The sequence below is a fragment of the Siphateles boraxobius genome, unplaced genomic scaffold (assembly GCF_051911475.1).
Source record: "Siphateles boraxobius isolate OS27281-9 unplaced genomic scaffold, OSU_SipBor_1 68, whole genome shotgun sequence".
Classification (NCBI taxonomy): Eukaryota; Metazoa; Chordata; class Actinopteri; order Cypriniformes; family Leuciscidae; genus Siphateles; species Siphateles boraxobius.
The window spans coordinates 12,766,503-12,782,876 of record NW_027509195.1 but is presented as its reverse complement, the minus strand read 5'-3'; positions in this window follow the sequence as shown (position 1 = coordinate 12,782,876).

Below are 16,374 nucleotides of genomic sequence, written 5' to 3'. Positions count from 1 at the left end.
TATTAATATTATTTTTTATAAATTATTTATTATATATATACTGTATTTCCCTCTATCTGCCTAGTCTTGTTCATGTTGTTGCCTCTATTTGGGTTTTACATTAAAAAAAAGCATGTTCTTGTTCATGTACTTTTATTGACATGGCAGATTGTAGCAAAAATGACAGTGCTCTTATAACAGTTGTTAGCTGAATACATTAATACATAACAATTGACATTGAACACGATATAGATGTACAACCAAGTTCCAGTGAAATATCTTCACAATCCCCTGTCTTTACGTCCTTCATTATGTGTGTATTCTGAGTGGCAGTGTCTCTCTGCAGATGATGTTATGGTACGGGACAGCATCTGAAATAAACAATTGAGTTTAGAGTTACATTGTGTCTCTTCCATTGGATTATGTAAAAACAATTATGTTCATGAAGGCCAAAATTAGCAAAAATGGACAGAAGGAGCCCTTAAAAGGAAAAAGTGATAAAGTCATGGTATAGCTTTAATGTTTTTTTTTGTGACTAGGTATGTTTAGGCATAATTCATAATTTAAAAAAATCAAACAATATGGATAATTAATTCCATATCTCTGTTACTTACTCTGTGATGAAGAGATGATGCGTATCCTTAACTGAACAGAGCTGCTCATACTACATGTTCGGTTAAACTAAAAGAGAAAAATACATACGTCACGTACAGAGGAGAGATACAACGGGATTGAAGGTAAGAAGGTTTATTTCGTAAACAGATGATCAAAGCACACAAGCCTGAGTGAGTTGCGGATGACTTCCAGCTGATTGTTGAGAGATGCTTTTCGATGGTACTTGCACAGACGATAGAGAATAGAAATACTTAATAAGAAGCTAGCATTCAGCGATGAACAGGAGTCTTACAATTCTCTGACGAGACCAGACAATGAATGAAGGAACATGAGGGTATTTAAGTGCTGGAGGTGATGAGTGGGTGCAGGTGTGGTGAATTAGTATTCAGGAGATAATGAGTGAACGGGCGGAGTTGGGTGATCAGGGGCTGATGGTGTGGCAGGTGTTACAGATGACTCTGTGACAGGTCCCCCCCCCCCCCCATCCATATTCGGCTCCTGACGCCCTAGTGGTTCGTCGACTGGGTCGGCCTCAACCCCTAGGAGCTGGGCGGTTGGGATGAGACTCGTTGAACTGGGTAAGAGATGGGTCCAGGATGTCGTCCCTTGCGACCCAGGTGCGCTCTTCAGGTCCGTATCCCTCCCAGTCCACGAGATACTCCAGGAGGCGGCCCCGTCGACGGGAGTCCAGGATGTCTCGGACGCAGTAGATGGAATCCTCCTCAGCGACTTCGGGAGGAGGAGATAAGTCCGTAACATCAGACCCTGGGGAAGAGGAAGTCAGAGGATCAGTGAAAGGCTTTAGAAGAGAGACATGGAATGATGGTGCAATGCGGTAGCTCGGGGGAAGGCGAAGCCGGTAGGTAACCTCGTTGATCTGTCTTTCAATGGAGAAGGGACCTATATATCGGGGACTCAATTTCTTGCTGGGCGAAGACGGATGTCTCTGGTGGATAGCCAGACTTTTTGACCTGGTTGATACTGGGGGGTAGCACCTCTCCTAGTGTTAGCTTGGCTCTAGTGACGTCGTACAGCTCTCTGCAGATGGACGTGCGCAGAGTCCCATACCCTCTAACTCGCTTCAAACCAGGTGTTGACTCCTGGGACCTCAGACGGCTCTCCTGACCATGGGAACAGAGGGGGTTGGTATCCAAGAATGCACTGAAATGGTGTTAGACCGGTGGTGTCCTGGCGTAGTGAATTCTGGGCATACTCAGCCCATGGGAGGTAGCGGCTCCAGCTGTTTTGGTTCTGGTGACAGTAAGTTCGCAGATATCTCCCTATTTCCTGTATTTTACGTTCAGTTTGGCCGTTGGATTGAGGATGGTAGCCTGAGGACAGGCTGACCAAAACGCCGAGCAGTCTGAAGAAAGCATGCCAAACGCGGGAGATAAATTGAGGACCTGTGTCAGATACTATGTCTTCTGGAAGACCAAAATGGCGGAAAACATTTTCAAACAGGTTTTTGGCGGTTTCGAAGGCAGTGGGTAGACCTTTCAAAGGGATAAGCTTGCAGGCTTTAGAGAAGCGGTCTACCACTACTAAGATGCAGGTATGAGAGTCGGAAGGAGGGAGATCGGACATGAAATCTATTCCCAGATGGGACCATGGTCGACGAGGAATAGGAAGAGGTTTGAACTTTCCTTCAGGGAGCCGACGTGGGGTACTGGTGGCGGCACAAATCGAACATCCACGAACGTAGCGGTAGACATCTTGTGCGATGGTGGGCCACCAGAATCGGTTACTAAGGAGTGAGAGGGTTCGGTGGTGACCAGGATGTCCAGAGCCCGGGGAGGTGTGAACAGAGTCCATAAGGGATAGACGTATTGAAGACGGAACATATAACAGACCCTCAGGACCTCCCGGAGGAGCTGGTTCAGAGCGATTGGCCTCTCGGATGCGATCGTCAAGGGTCCATTCGATGGGACTGACAACTCTGGCAGGAGGGAGAATAGGCTCAGGAGGAGACACGGTGGGTTCTGGTGCATGAAGACGGGAGAGTGCGTCGGCTTTCAGATTCTTATCTCCAGGGCGATAGGTCACACGGAAGTTGAAACGGGTGAAAAAAAGGGCCCATCGGGCTTGGCGAGTATTCAGACATTTGGCTTCACGCAGAAACTCGAGGTAACGATGATCCGTGATGACTCGACTTGATGGTGTGCTCCCTCCAGCCAATGTCTCCATTCTTCGAAAGCCAACTTGATGGCCAGTAGTTCACGGTTTCCAATGTCATAATTTAGCTCAGCCGGGGACAGTTTTTTCGAAAAGGAGGCACATGGATGGAGTGCCGGAGGGTCTCCCTGATGTTGGGATAGAACGGCTCCCACCCCGGTTGACGAGGTGTCCACTTCGACCACGAAAGGAAGATCTGGATTGGGATGGACCAGGATGGGAGCGGAACAGAAGGCCTTCCTGAGTTGTTGGAAGGCTTGAGTAGCAGCTGGATTCCATGATAGAGATTTGGGCCAGCCCTCGAGGAGAGAGGTAAGCGAAGAGCTGATGAAGCTGTATCGATGGATGAAACGGCGGTAAAAGTTTGCAAACCCGAGGAATCGTTGAAGATCTTTAGTGGTGGAGGGCTGAGGCTAGTTCTTGATGGTGTCCACCTTCCTCTGGTCCATCTGGATTCCAAGTGGGCTGATGATATATCCAAGGAAGTGGACGGTGGTGCGATGGAATTCACATTTCTCCAGCTTTAGGAAGAGTTGATGATCTCTGAGTTTTTGCAGGACTTGACGAATGTGGTGAAGGTGCTCGTCAGGTTCTTGGAGAAGATTAAGATGTCATTTATGTAGACTAGGGCTGTCACAATGTTAGATTTTTCACACCATGGTTATTGTGGCCAAAGTAATTCACGATATCGATATATCGCGATATCTATAGAAACCATGGGGGGAAAAAATGTCAAATCAGTCAAATTATTTTTTACTTTGTTTATTTAATTTTTCTTTTTTTGCATTTTTACTTCTTGTGTTCTCAATATTTTAATCCAATTTTTTGTGAAGTAAGACAAGCATGTGAACTATATCTGGTTTCAAACTGGAGCGAAACACTGTCTGAATGTTTCCTGAATAACTGAAAAGCTCTTAAACCTATTGTTGCGCCGGTGCAAGTCATGCAGATTTGAACAAAACAAGTGCAAATACAAAAATAAGACAAGCAAAGAAAACAGTATTTAATCATCACCCTTTATTTAAAAATATGAAAACAGAAACCCGCTGTTAACAGGTTAGTCACATTTCCCATTCCATGACTAGTAAAATAATCGCAATTTACTCTCTGTAAAATAGCGTAATCCACAGGGTGATGGACACGGAGATGGGTAAAAAGGTTGATGGCTACACATTCTGCAGATTGGGTTTAAGGGGGTCGCACACCGGACGAGAAGCGTAGCTCTGCGCCGCGCCGCGTGAAGCACACCGGACGCCACTTTCTCAGTTCATGGCCAGCAATATTGTTCTGCTTAAGGACATTATGAAATTAAGATAATGTCTGTAGGCTACTATGATATGATTGTGCTGTACAATTAAAATACAATAATTGCTAAGTCTGCAGTCTGAACACTTTACCTCAGTCAGAGCGCATCCGTTAACTGAATGAATTGAGAATCTCACCTAAAAATCCGAGCCATTGCTGGGCGCCGCGGACAGACGCTGAATGGTGCCGTCGGTGTGTGTGTGTCTCTCTTTTACGGTCTATGGTGTGTGTAAACTCCTAGAAAATAATGTGTTCGAATTTTAAAGAATTCTCTGCGCTTCTCGTCTGGTGTGCGACCCCCTTTAAAGTGCTGTTTTCTTTGAAGTCGAAGAACTCCCATACTGGCGAACTTACTTTCTCTCGCTCAGACAACATTCTTCTCAGAGTGGCTGCGCGGGCGCGCGCTGCGTCTTCTTATTTGATAGATGCGAGTGCAATACTGCCATCTCAACAGGCGCAGGAGTATACGTGTCATGTTATCATAAAAGTCCTATTCATTTTAAACATTGCGGTTATCGCCAATACCGGTATATTGTCACTCTAAATTAACAAGATGTCGATATTTCAAGCTTTGAATATCACGATTATTGTTAATACCGGTATATTGCGACACCCCTAATGCAGACAATTACAAATTGTTGCAGAAATTCACGGAATACCTCATTCATGAAGGCTTGGAAAACGGATGGTGAGTTGGACAACCCATATGGCATAACGAGGTATTCATAGTGTCCTGAAGGAGTGATGAAAGCTGTTTTCCACTCGTCGCCCTTTCGAATGCGTACAAGATTGTAAGCACTTCTGAGATCCAGTATGCAGAAGATTTGGGCAGCACGTAACTGTTCCAGGGCAGTTGGGACCAGAGGAAGGAAATCATTGAGAGCACGGTAATCTATGCACGGCCGTAGACCTCCATCCTTTTTTGCCAAGAAGAAGAAACTGGATGCAGCAGGTGACGTGGATGGCTGAATGAAGCGTTGCTGTAGGGCTTCCTTAATGTACTCATCCATCGCCTTCTGCTCTGGGATGGACAGCGGGTAGATTCGGCCCTTCGGGGGAGTGGTTCCGGGCATTAAGTCAATGGTACAGTCCCACGGTCGATGTGGTGGTAATTGTGTGGCTCGTTGTTTGCTGAACACGTCCTAGAACATTTGGTATTCTGGAGGGATTTCTGGCAGGTGAGAGGATTCAGGACTTTCGATTGAATTGGAATTGAGGTGTAGATTAGATGAAGAGTGTGAATTCACCGGAGGAGGTTTCTGAAGACGAGTCTTGATGACGGGTAATATGCAGGATGAGAAGCAGGATTGGTTCCATTGGATGACCTCCCCCGTGGCCCAGTCTACCTGTGGTGCATGCACTGACATCCATGGTCGTCCCAGGATGATATCCACTGTAGACCCTTCCAGCACCAGAAACGAAATTTCTTGCTGGTGTAGAATTCCGATGCGGAGTGTGATTGTGGGGGATTGGTAACAAATTTTACCTCGGCCCAGCGGCTTACCTAGTATGGTCTGAATTTCTAGCTTCTTCGGGGTCCTTCGCCTCGAGAGGTGGAGTTTCTTGAGAAGCTCGAGGGAGATGAAATTGCCCGAGGAGCCAGTGTCGATGAGGGCGTGCGCTGAAACATAGTGAGAGCCGGTTAAAACCCTAACTGGAGTACGTGTTAGTGGAGAGATCATGGGAGGAATACAAATAGAACTCACCGCGGCGCGTGGTGGTCTTATTGGGCATTGGATGATGAGATGTTCACCCAAACCACAGTACAGACAGAGGCCATGGTTAATGCGTCGCTGACGCTCAGAAGCGGTGAGATGGTAAGAATCCACCTGCATGGGTTCAGGTGCTGGTAGATTCAGAGATGGTGCAACTGGTAGGGGATGTACTGGAGACTGATCCAGTGCACTAGCTGTTAAACGTTGGGAAATTCTAATGGAGCGTTGGATGCCACCTTCTAGGCTTATAGTATTGTCATAGACTGCTATTTGTTGACGAATGGTGTGATTCAATCCCTTACGGAAGCAAGTGATAAGTGCAGTCTCATTCCACCCACTGTTGGCCGCTAGAGTGCGGAACTGCAGCACGTACTCACTCACCAAGGCATTTCCCTGACGAAGGCGGTACAGCTGATCATGAACGGAGAGTGCAGAGGTGTTGAGGCCAAAAACTTCCTTGAAATGAGCGGAGAATGCGTCCCATGAACGAGTGAGAACACCGTTTGCGTCCCAGATGCTTTGGGCCCATTGAAGAGCTCGACCGGAAAGAAGGGAGATTAAGGAGACGATCTTGGTTCGATCAGTCGGGAAAACTTGCGGTTGCGCCTCAAAGTAGAGTGAGCGTTGAACTAGAAAACGACTGCAGCCCTCCGCATTACCTGAGTATGTTGCTGGTCGGGCGATGGGACTGTAAAACGTTGGTGGTGAAGGAGAGTGAAGACCGGGAGGAATTAACTGGCTGACGGTGGGTGGCTGCTCGGAGTGAGAGACCCGTGATGGGTCCTCTCCAGATCCTGTAGCTCCTTGCATTCAGTTGGTCTGGTCTTCTGTCACGTACAGAGGAGAGACACAACCGGATTGAAGGTAAGAAGGTTTATTTCGTAAACAGATGATCAAAGCACACAAGCCTGAGTGAGTTGCGGATGATGGTACTTGCACAGACGATAGCGAATAGAAATACTTAATAGGAAGAAGCTAGCATTCAGCGATGAACAGGAGTCTTATAATTCTCTGACAAGACCAGACAATGAATGAAGGAACATGAGGGTATTTAAGTGCTGGAGGTGATGAGTGGGCGCAGGTGTGGTGAATTAGTATTCAGGAGATAATGAGTGAACGGGCGAGGTTGGGTGATCAGGGGCTGATGGTGTGGCAGGTGTTACAGATGACTCTGTGACAACATGATTGTTAGGAAATGATTGTTACAATTTTTAAAGTTATAATTTATAGACATTTTAAGAAAGAAATAATTTACTTGTTGAGAGTATGTTGACAGTCTGTGTAGTAGCCCTAACTGTAGTTGTATAGCTGAGCTCCAGAAAATCAAATTAGGAGGCTTTACCAGTTACAGATTTGAAAAACAAAAAGGCAGGAATAAAGAACCCTAAACTCTAACACAGAGAACCATTTCAGCATAAAGGTTCTTCAGGACGATTTACTACGTGTAAAGAACCTTTAAAGAACCATATTTTTTATAGTGTACTTGAGTTCTTATCAGTGTTAAAGGCTAGTTCAAATTCTGTCATCATGTACCATCTTCATTATTGTGGAGCACAAAATAATATATTTTGATTTTTCTTTTCTTACAATGATAATCAATGTTTTTTTTTGGATCCCAACATTATCATTATCATCACAAAAGGAAATATTCTTTGGAATATTTCCTTCTTTGGAATATTTCCTTTTGTGTTCTGAAGAAGATGAGAGTGAATAAATTAATTTTCATTTTAGCTGTACTGTCTCTTTAAGAAAAACACATCAATTTAGTTCTGTACTTTCTTTACACATATATTTCTACGAAAATATTATTTTTCATGAGCCAAGAGCAGATTGTTACATGGAAGAATAATAATATTAATCATCATCGAAGTTCAACAAATATGACATGTTGTCACATGTCTGTCCGGTCTTGTGTTGCACATCGGTGTTTGTTATGTTAAGCCATGTGCTCTGGTCATTGTTGACCCCTCCCTCTTGTTATCTGATTATTGGTTTATTTGCTCCACCTGTCTGTCTCGTTACCCTCCTTGTTTGCCTCCCTATTTAGTCTTCCTGTGTTTGCTGTCCTGTGCTCGTTCGTTGTCATTGTTACGTGGTTTAGTCGTGTGGAGTTCTGTGCCTGTCCTGTCTGGTCTGTGTTGGATTTAGTTTTGAAACATTGGAATTCTTTTGTTGGTTTGTTTATTTTATGTTGTATCTTTATTAAATTCTTCATTTCACTCCACATTTGAGTCCTCTTCACCATTTCTCCACAACCCACCGTGACAGAACGAATGAGCCAATGTGGATTCAGCGGAGCGAACTTTCTCCTGCGGAGAAGGAGAATGGGATTTCTTTGTTTAAATATTCATCCATGTGCGTTCAAAGGAATGAGGAAAGGAGGGCAGCAGTCATCATCACTGGATCCGTCAAGCGTGGGGACTTCATCGATGGTTTTAGCCAGCCTCGAGTTTGCACACATCCGTCAGAAAGGACGGAGGAGGAGAAGGAGACCTGCGCCTGCCCAGCCAGAGACCGTTCACGTCCCGTCTGCCCAGCCAGAGACCGTTCACGTCCCGTCTGCCCAGCCAGAGACCGTTCACGTCCCGTCTGCCCAGCGAGAGACCGTTCACGTCCCGTCTGCCCAGCGAGAGACCGTTCACGTCCCGTCTGCCCAGCGAGAGACCGTTCACGTCCCGTCTGCCCAGCGAGAGACCGTTCACGTCCCGTCTGCCCAGCGAGAGACCGTTCACGTCCCGTCTGCCCAGCGAGAGACCGTTCACGTCCCGTCTGCCCAGCGAGAGACCGTTCACGTCCCGTCTGCCCAGCGAGAGACCGTTCACGTCCCGTCTGCCCAGCGAGAGACCGTTCACGTCCCGTCTGCCCAGCGAGAGACCGTTCACGTCCCGTCTGCCCAGCGAGAGACCGTTCACGTCCCGTCTGCCCAGCGAGAGACCGTTCACGTCCCGTCTGCCCAGCGAGAGACCGTTCACGTCCCGTCTGCCCAGCGAGAGACCGTTCACGTCCCGTCTGCCCAGCGAGAGACCGTTCACGTCCCGTCTGCCCGGCGAGAGACCGTTCACGTCACGTCTGCCCGGCGAGAGACCGTTCACGTCACGTCTGCCCAGCGAGAGACCGTTCACGTCACGTCTGCCCAGCGAGAGACCGTTCACGTCACGTCTGCCCAGCGAGAGACTGTTCACGTCACGTCTGCCCAGCGAGAGACTGTTCACGTCACGTCTGCCCAGCGAGAGACTGTTCACGTCACGTCTGCCCAGCGAGAGACTGTACACGCTCTGTCTGCCCAGTCTGAGACAGATCCGGAAATGCCCATTTGTGTGGCCGCCAAGGCACTTACGGACTATTTGGAACGTCTGGCGCGGATCCTGGATATGTCTGTATCTGCTGTTTACGAGTCAGAGCCAGAGTCGGTTCCAGAGCCGGGGCCAGTGTCTGCTGTTCCGGGGCCGGGGCCAGTGTCTGCTGTTCCGGGGCCGGGGCCAGTGTCTGCTGTTCCGGGGCCGGGGCCAGTGTCTGCTGTTCCGGGGCCGGTGTCTGCTGTTCCGGGGCCGGGGCCAGTGTCTGCTGTTCCGGGGCCGGGGCCAGTGTCTGCTGTTCCGGGGCCGGGGCCAGTGTCTGCTGTTCCGGGGCCGGGGCCAGTGTCTGCTGTTCCGGGGCCGGGGCCAGTGTCTGCTGTTCCGGGGCCGGGGCCAGTGTCTGCTGTTCCGGGGCCAGTGTCTGCTGTTCTGGGGCCGGAGCCAGTGTCTGCTGTTCCGGGGCCGGAGCCAGTGTCTGCTGTTCCGGGGCCGGAGCCAGTGTCTGCTGTTCCGGGGCCGGAGCCAGTGTCTGCTGTTCCGGGGCCGGAGCCAGTGTCTGCTGTTCCGGGGCCGGAGCCAGTGTCTGCTGTTCCGGGGCCGGAGCCAGTGTCTGCTGTTCCAGCGCCAGAGCCAGTGTTTGTTTCTGTTTTTGTGTCTGTTCTTGTAACTGTTTCAGTTTTTTATCTATTCCTGAGCCGGTGTCCGCTGTACCTGAGCCGGTGTCCGCTGTACCTGAGCCGGTGTCCGCTGTTCCTGAGCCGGTGTCCGCTGTTCCTGAGCCGGTGTCCGCTGTTCCTGAGCCGGTGTCCGCTGTTCCTGAGCCGGTGTCCGCTGTTCCTGAGCCGGTGTCCGCTGTTCCTGAGCCGGTGTCCGCTGTTCCTGAGCCGGTGTCCGCTGTTCCTGAGCCGGTGTCCGCTGTTCCTGAGCCGGTGTCCGCTGTTCCTGAGCCGGTGTCCGCTGTTCCTGAGCCGGTGTCCGCTGTTCCTGAGCCGGTGTCCGCTGTTCCTGAGCCGGTGTCCGCTGTTCCTGAGCCGGTGTCCGCTGTTCCTGAGCCGGTGTCCGCTGTTCCTGAGCCGGTGTCCGCTGTTCCTGAGCCGGTGTCCGCTGTTCCTGAGCCGGTGTCCGCTGTTCCTGAGCCGGTGTCCGCTGTTCCTGAGCCGGTGTCCGCTTTTCCGCTGTCCGCACCATGGCCGCCCGAGGGGTCTTCGCCGCCCTGGCCGCCCGAGGGGTCTTCGCCGCCCTGGCCGCCCGAGGGGTCTTCGCCGCCCTGGCCGCCCGAGGGGTCTTCGCCGCCCGATGAACTCTGTTTCACCCTGGCCGTCCGATTTACTCTGTTTTTCCCTGGTCTGTCCCTCCCGTTCCCCCCTTGGTCTGTCCCTCCCGTTTCCCCCTTGGTCTGTCCCTCCCGTCCCGCCCTGATGTTTCCTTACTGTCCCGCCTTGGCCTGATGGAGAGTCTGGTAGCCGCTCCGTAAGGAGGGGGTTATGTCACATGTCTGTCCGGTCTTGTGTTGCACATGGGTGTTTGTTATGTTGAGCCATGTGCTCTGGTCATTGTTGACCCCTCCCTCTTGTTATCTGATTATTGGTTTATTTGCTCCACCTGTCTGTCTCGTTACCCTCCTTGTTTGCCTCCCTATTTAGTCTTCCTGTGTTTGCTGTCCTGTGCTCGTTCGTTGTCATTGTTACGTGGTTTAGTCGTGTGGAGTTCTGTGCCTGTCCTGTCTGGTCTGTGTTGGACTTAGTTTTGAAACATTGGAATTCTTTTGTTGGTTTGTTTATTTTATGTTTTATCTTTATTAAATTCTTCATTTCACTCCGCATTTGAGTCCTCTTCTCCATTTCTCCACAACCCACCGTGACACATGTTACCCGTGAGTGAAACACGATAATGAGAAGACCTGTGATGCAAAATGAATGCAATACATTTGGAAATAAAAATATATATTTAGAGGCGAATTGTATTAAAATCATGTTAATGCCCAAAACTCAAATCATTTTAATAGACTGACAGCCCAATAAAAAACTACCTATTCTTTTCTACAAATAACTCTCTATTGGAAATGTGAGATGTTTATATGGTACTCAAAGGTAATTTGAAGAATACCATGGAATTCAAAACCAAAATAAAGATATGTCCAAACAAACACTAATACCATGGTACTGTTTTTTTTAATATATATATTGTGTGTCACCGCATACTCTGCAAGATGAATTTAGGATATCTGGGACACTTTTTGCCATTAAGATAAGGGGGGGAAAATGCCCCAATTATCCTGAATTCACTATATTTATTATGTCCACAAAAAAGCTCTGAGTAAAACCTGTTCAATCAAAGGTATCAATACATTTCATTTCATATTATCTGCAGAAAATAGCAATCGCTGCCACTGGCACTATATACTTTTTTCCTTCTCCATAGTGCGCATTTTACCGTTATAAAAGTAAAGACAGGAGACACCACAATTGGACACATGGGGCCGAACTCTGCAGAGGAGGCTCAGATAGAACAGCACTTTGATGAGATAGGGATGATGGTCAGAGCGGGACGTCTATGAGCTCTATAGCACAGAGAGGTCACTGAAGTGCAAAGCTATAATGATCTATGATTACCTGTGGCAGTATCTCGACTTTCCTGCACATCTGAAGGGATGGCAGAACAGACGGTTTATGGAAATAGCTTCTTTTATTAAGTCAACCCTCATTACCCAAGAGACTGGGGATGATGGTCACGAAAAAATATCATGAAATAGCAAAAAATTACACCATCATTGAAAATACACTGTCATTTCTCATGTTCTCTTTTGCTCATTGAACTTCAGTTATTGTGTAGCTTCAATCTAAAACAAACTTTCTTAAAAGGGCAAAAGCATGCAGGTATTTATTATGATTAATGCACACCATTGTGTTGAGCTCAGGGCTTTATGTGGTGTATTTCACTTTTCCATTACAGCTAAGGGTAATTCCTCCAATGTCTGACATCACAGGCCAGTTTTATACTTACCGCAAGTGTTAAACATGAGAACAATGTCTGAAGTACTAATATGTGGACTATAATATTGAGATCTATATTTTATGTTGTACAAATTTTGGCCTATATGCTCTATTAAATGCTTCATATGGCTTTGGAAGTCTTGGAGCTTGGTATTTTTTTTTAAATCCTCTTTGGAGCTTGACAGTGTGAATTAACCACCGGGCCCATTGTATTCTGCTAAACATTTCCTTATGTGAAAACCCCTACAAAACGTTTTAAAAGGTTACTTGAGATGTGAGATATCTCTATATACATACTTGTTTAAAAGTTTGGGGACAGTGAGTTTAAAAATTTTTTATCAAAAGTGAGAGTAAACTTTTATAAAAGCTTTATATTAAACTTTCAACGAATCAAAGAACCTTGAAATTCGTGGTTCCATAAAAATATGATGCAGCACAATTGTTGATAATAATAAAAAATATTTCTTGAGCAGCAAATCAGCATATTAAAATGATTTCTGAAGGATCGGGTAACACTGAAGTGTAATGCTGAAAATTCAGCTTTGCCATCACATGAATAAATAACAATTTAAAATATATTCAACTTTATTTTAAATTTGAATAATATTTCGCAATATTGCTATTTTATGTATTTGTTTAAATAAATGCAGCCTTGAAACAATACACAATTTAAACAAATATAATATAAATGTATAATGAGGTTGTACATCATAGCTTTTTAGACAGATTCAGAGCTACCTGGTTATTATATGTATTAAATATGTATTAAACATAGAGTCACTCTGTTTAACTGTCTTTGGTTTATTGGACTCTTTACAGGAAACTGTAACCTCAACAATAAATAAAAATTATTACTTTTTCTTCTTTGCAATCCAAATAGCAGTTATTCAACAACTTGATGGTTTGCTACTTGCTTTGGCTATAGTAAAAGTTATAAAAGACCTTCCAGCCTTTCAAAAGATATGAGGGTAATTTATCGAATTTGTAAAAAGTTATGATTTTGCACAATTGAAATAACCTACCTTTTTGACGTGGAACAGTCATGCGAGCAGCAATCAGTGCCCCCTTGTCCCAATAAACCATTGAGCTTTTGTATAAGATAGAAATAAGAATGTATAATTCCTGTAGTAAGAAATATTCGCTAAAACATTTGCAAAATTTAACATTTAAAGAGTGCAACACAGCCTTTTCAAAATGAAAATTAAAATAAATATATATTATCTGGGCAAAACAATTATTTCCTTTAAAAAAAGTTATTTTGTATATAAACACAATGACTTGAACTGGAAAAACTGATCATGCCTCCCAGGAAATTGGTCTAGCTTCATATCCGTCTCAACCACTCCTAAATTGCCCATCGCAATGAGTGTACATGCCTAAATGCTGGAAATGAGTCTTCTAGTCTCTGCCTTCAAGGGTTCTTTTGAACGATGCATAACCGCTTTTTCCTTCTGTGGCCAGAGACGTATTTGGAATGAATAAGCGAGAGGTAATTTGAGAGAGAGAGGGTTGAGACAAGGGCAGATAGCTATCAAGTGAAAGGCGATTTATATTTTGACGAACAGCCATGTTCTCCATAATTACATGGATGACCTGTGGACACTTCAGAGGCTTAATCTCACTGCAAACTTACATAATACAGGGACTAATTCCGAGATAAGTGACACAAATAGACATGCCCTCGTGTACAGGTGCAGATGTGACTGTGATGAGACGGGATGTTAAATTTCGTCCGATTAGTGAAAAAGTGCTGAGCCACGTGCATTGATGGGTAAAAGCTACTTACAACATTAAAGGAACAAATTGAAATCAGAAGGCTTACAAAGGTCATTTTCTCTGGAATATTTCAGGAATTTAACCATCCATCTCTTGAAGGCCAACTCCAAGGCCATTTTAAAAGCTCCAAAAACATACTTAATATTTAAAGGGGACCTATTAGGTGTTTGAACATAAATGTGTGTCAGCAGTTTGTGTACACAACCACCTTATAATTGTAAAAATCTTTTATCTCACAATCTTTTTCTAATCCCCATAAATCATATGCAGTGTCTCAGAATAAGCGTTTTCAGTTTCTATGCAATGTGACGTCACATCTGCTTAGGCCCCGCCCACGACTGCTGACGGGCTCTGCCCTATTAGCATAGACCCGCCCTGAGTGAGCTGTACACAGTACGCCATGTTTATCTCCGCGCAGAGCATTTAACAGCGGCATTCAAGTAGAAAGTAGAAAGTAGAAAGTATTCAATCAAGAGCAGTGAGTGATTTTCTGTTTTTCTTTTGTTGTTTGATTCATATTAATAGCATATATAGCAGTAGGTCCTTTATATTAAGCTGCATTCACTTAAGTATACAGATCTAAAATACACATGCGAATTCTTTACTTGATATTAAGTTCACAGACATAACCGACTGTGTTTATGTGAACTTTGTGTGTTTTTTACATAACCTTGTTTGTATTTGACAGTTTAAGATAACACATAAAGGAGAACGTCCTGGTTGCGTATGCAACCCACCGTTCCCTGAAGGAGGGAACGGAGGACGTAGTCGACGCGACTGAAATGGGATCACGCTAGGGAGCCTATCATCTTCGATTACTATTGAACGAGCCAATGGAATTTGGCGTGCGTGATTTGCATCACACACTCCGCCCCCGCGGCGCGGGTATAAATACGGAAGTGGATGCACGCACTAGTTCCTTTTCGCTGAGGAGCCGAGAGTAACCCGGGGTCAGCGGTGGTCCAGCGGTAGTGGCAAGGGGACTACGTCCTCCGTTCCCTCCTTCAGGGAACGGTGGGTTGCATACGCAACCAGGACGTTCCCTTTCAGTCGATAACGTCGGACGTAGTCGACGCGACTGAAATGGGATCAACCATTGAACACGCCACTAACGCTGCCACCTTCCAGTGCCTAAACCAAAGCCTCCTGATGCCCCCGCAAACTTAAGGCGGGGAAGGACAGGGCTTAGGCCAGGGAAGTCACTGCTGTTCCTACAGGACCACTGGGAAAGCGTTCCCCGTACGTTGGAAGGAAGGGACGCTGCGGAAGCCACATCCAACCCAGAGGGAGGTAATGTGGAGAATACACATATGAACTGGGCGGAAACCGGGCAGTCTAACATATGGAATGTCACTGGGGTGGCTCCAGCCTAAGACGGGGGGAGACACACCGGACAGTGACGGCAGAGAGACTCTGCCGAGGGAAGACACGGGATCACCGCAGGGAGCCGTATCGTTGAAGAATACACATATGGGGTCACCGAAGGGACCGCAACATATGGACCCAGCCTAACACAGGTTCCACACTGCTTACGAGTGGTAGGCCTAACACCAGACGTTCCGCACGTCCGACGTCGGAGGGGTGTGGAGGAACTCAACAGGGTTCAATTTTAAGGGAACTCAACTGGAGTAGAAAGGCGCACGTATCCAGTCCATAGGAGGGGAATGGCGCAGCAAGCCGACACTTGAACCGGGCTCACGGTGAAACTGGCTTCATGAGAAGGGAGCCCACGGGAAGCAGCGGTTCAACCAGGTGTCGTCCAGCCCCCAACTCTAGAATCTGTTTAGCAAAGTATATCGTCAACGCCCAGGCGGAGCACTTTACACTCATCATAGAGGAGCTCAACACCTAAGTGGACATGTTGCATCTCGGATCTTTGCCGAAATGAAGGCAAGCACTAAGTGCAACTTTGCATGGAAACAGCCTTCCCTCTCTGCTGAATTCCAACAGATATTTGAAGAGCTGGTCTGAGGTCTATGACTTGCATTCTGTACACGTCCAAGCGAACGGACAGAGAAGCCAGGGCTGGATCTGCCTCCTCCAGGGCAGCGCTTGCAGGCTCACCACCCGCTCCTATTACGGGAGAGGTAGGAACCTTGGGCACAATCCGAGCCGGGGTCTCAGCTTGTGAGAGTTAGCCGGCCCAGACTCCAGGCACAATACGTTGACCGAAAGCGAGCAAGTCCCTACCCTCTAGTAGAGACCACGCGAGCAGGAGAACTGCTATAACAGAATTTTTAACTCACTACCTGCAGTGGCTCAGGGGCGGTCTCTGCAGTGCAGTCGCACCAGGGACAAGGCCCAAGAGGATAAAGAGGGACACAAGGATTTACAAGACCTTGCTCCTCAGGAACCTGACGACCAGAACGTGCTTCTGCATACTTCTGCAACACGATGAGCGTCGTTTAAACACCGAGGCAACATCATTTTGAGGGTGATTGAGGAAAACAGCCTACTGCAACCCATTTTGCAGGAAAGAGAGCACTGAAGTGATCGAAAGCTTTCAGGATCTCCTCAGGAGAG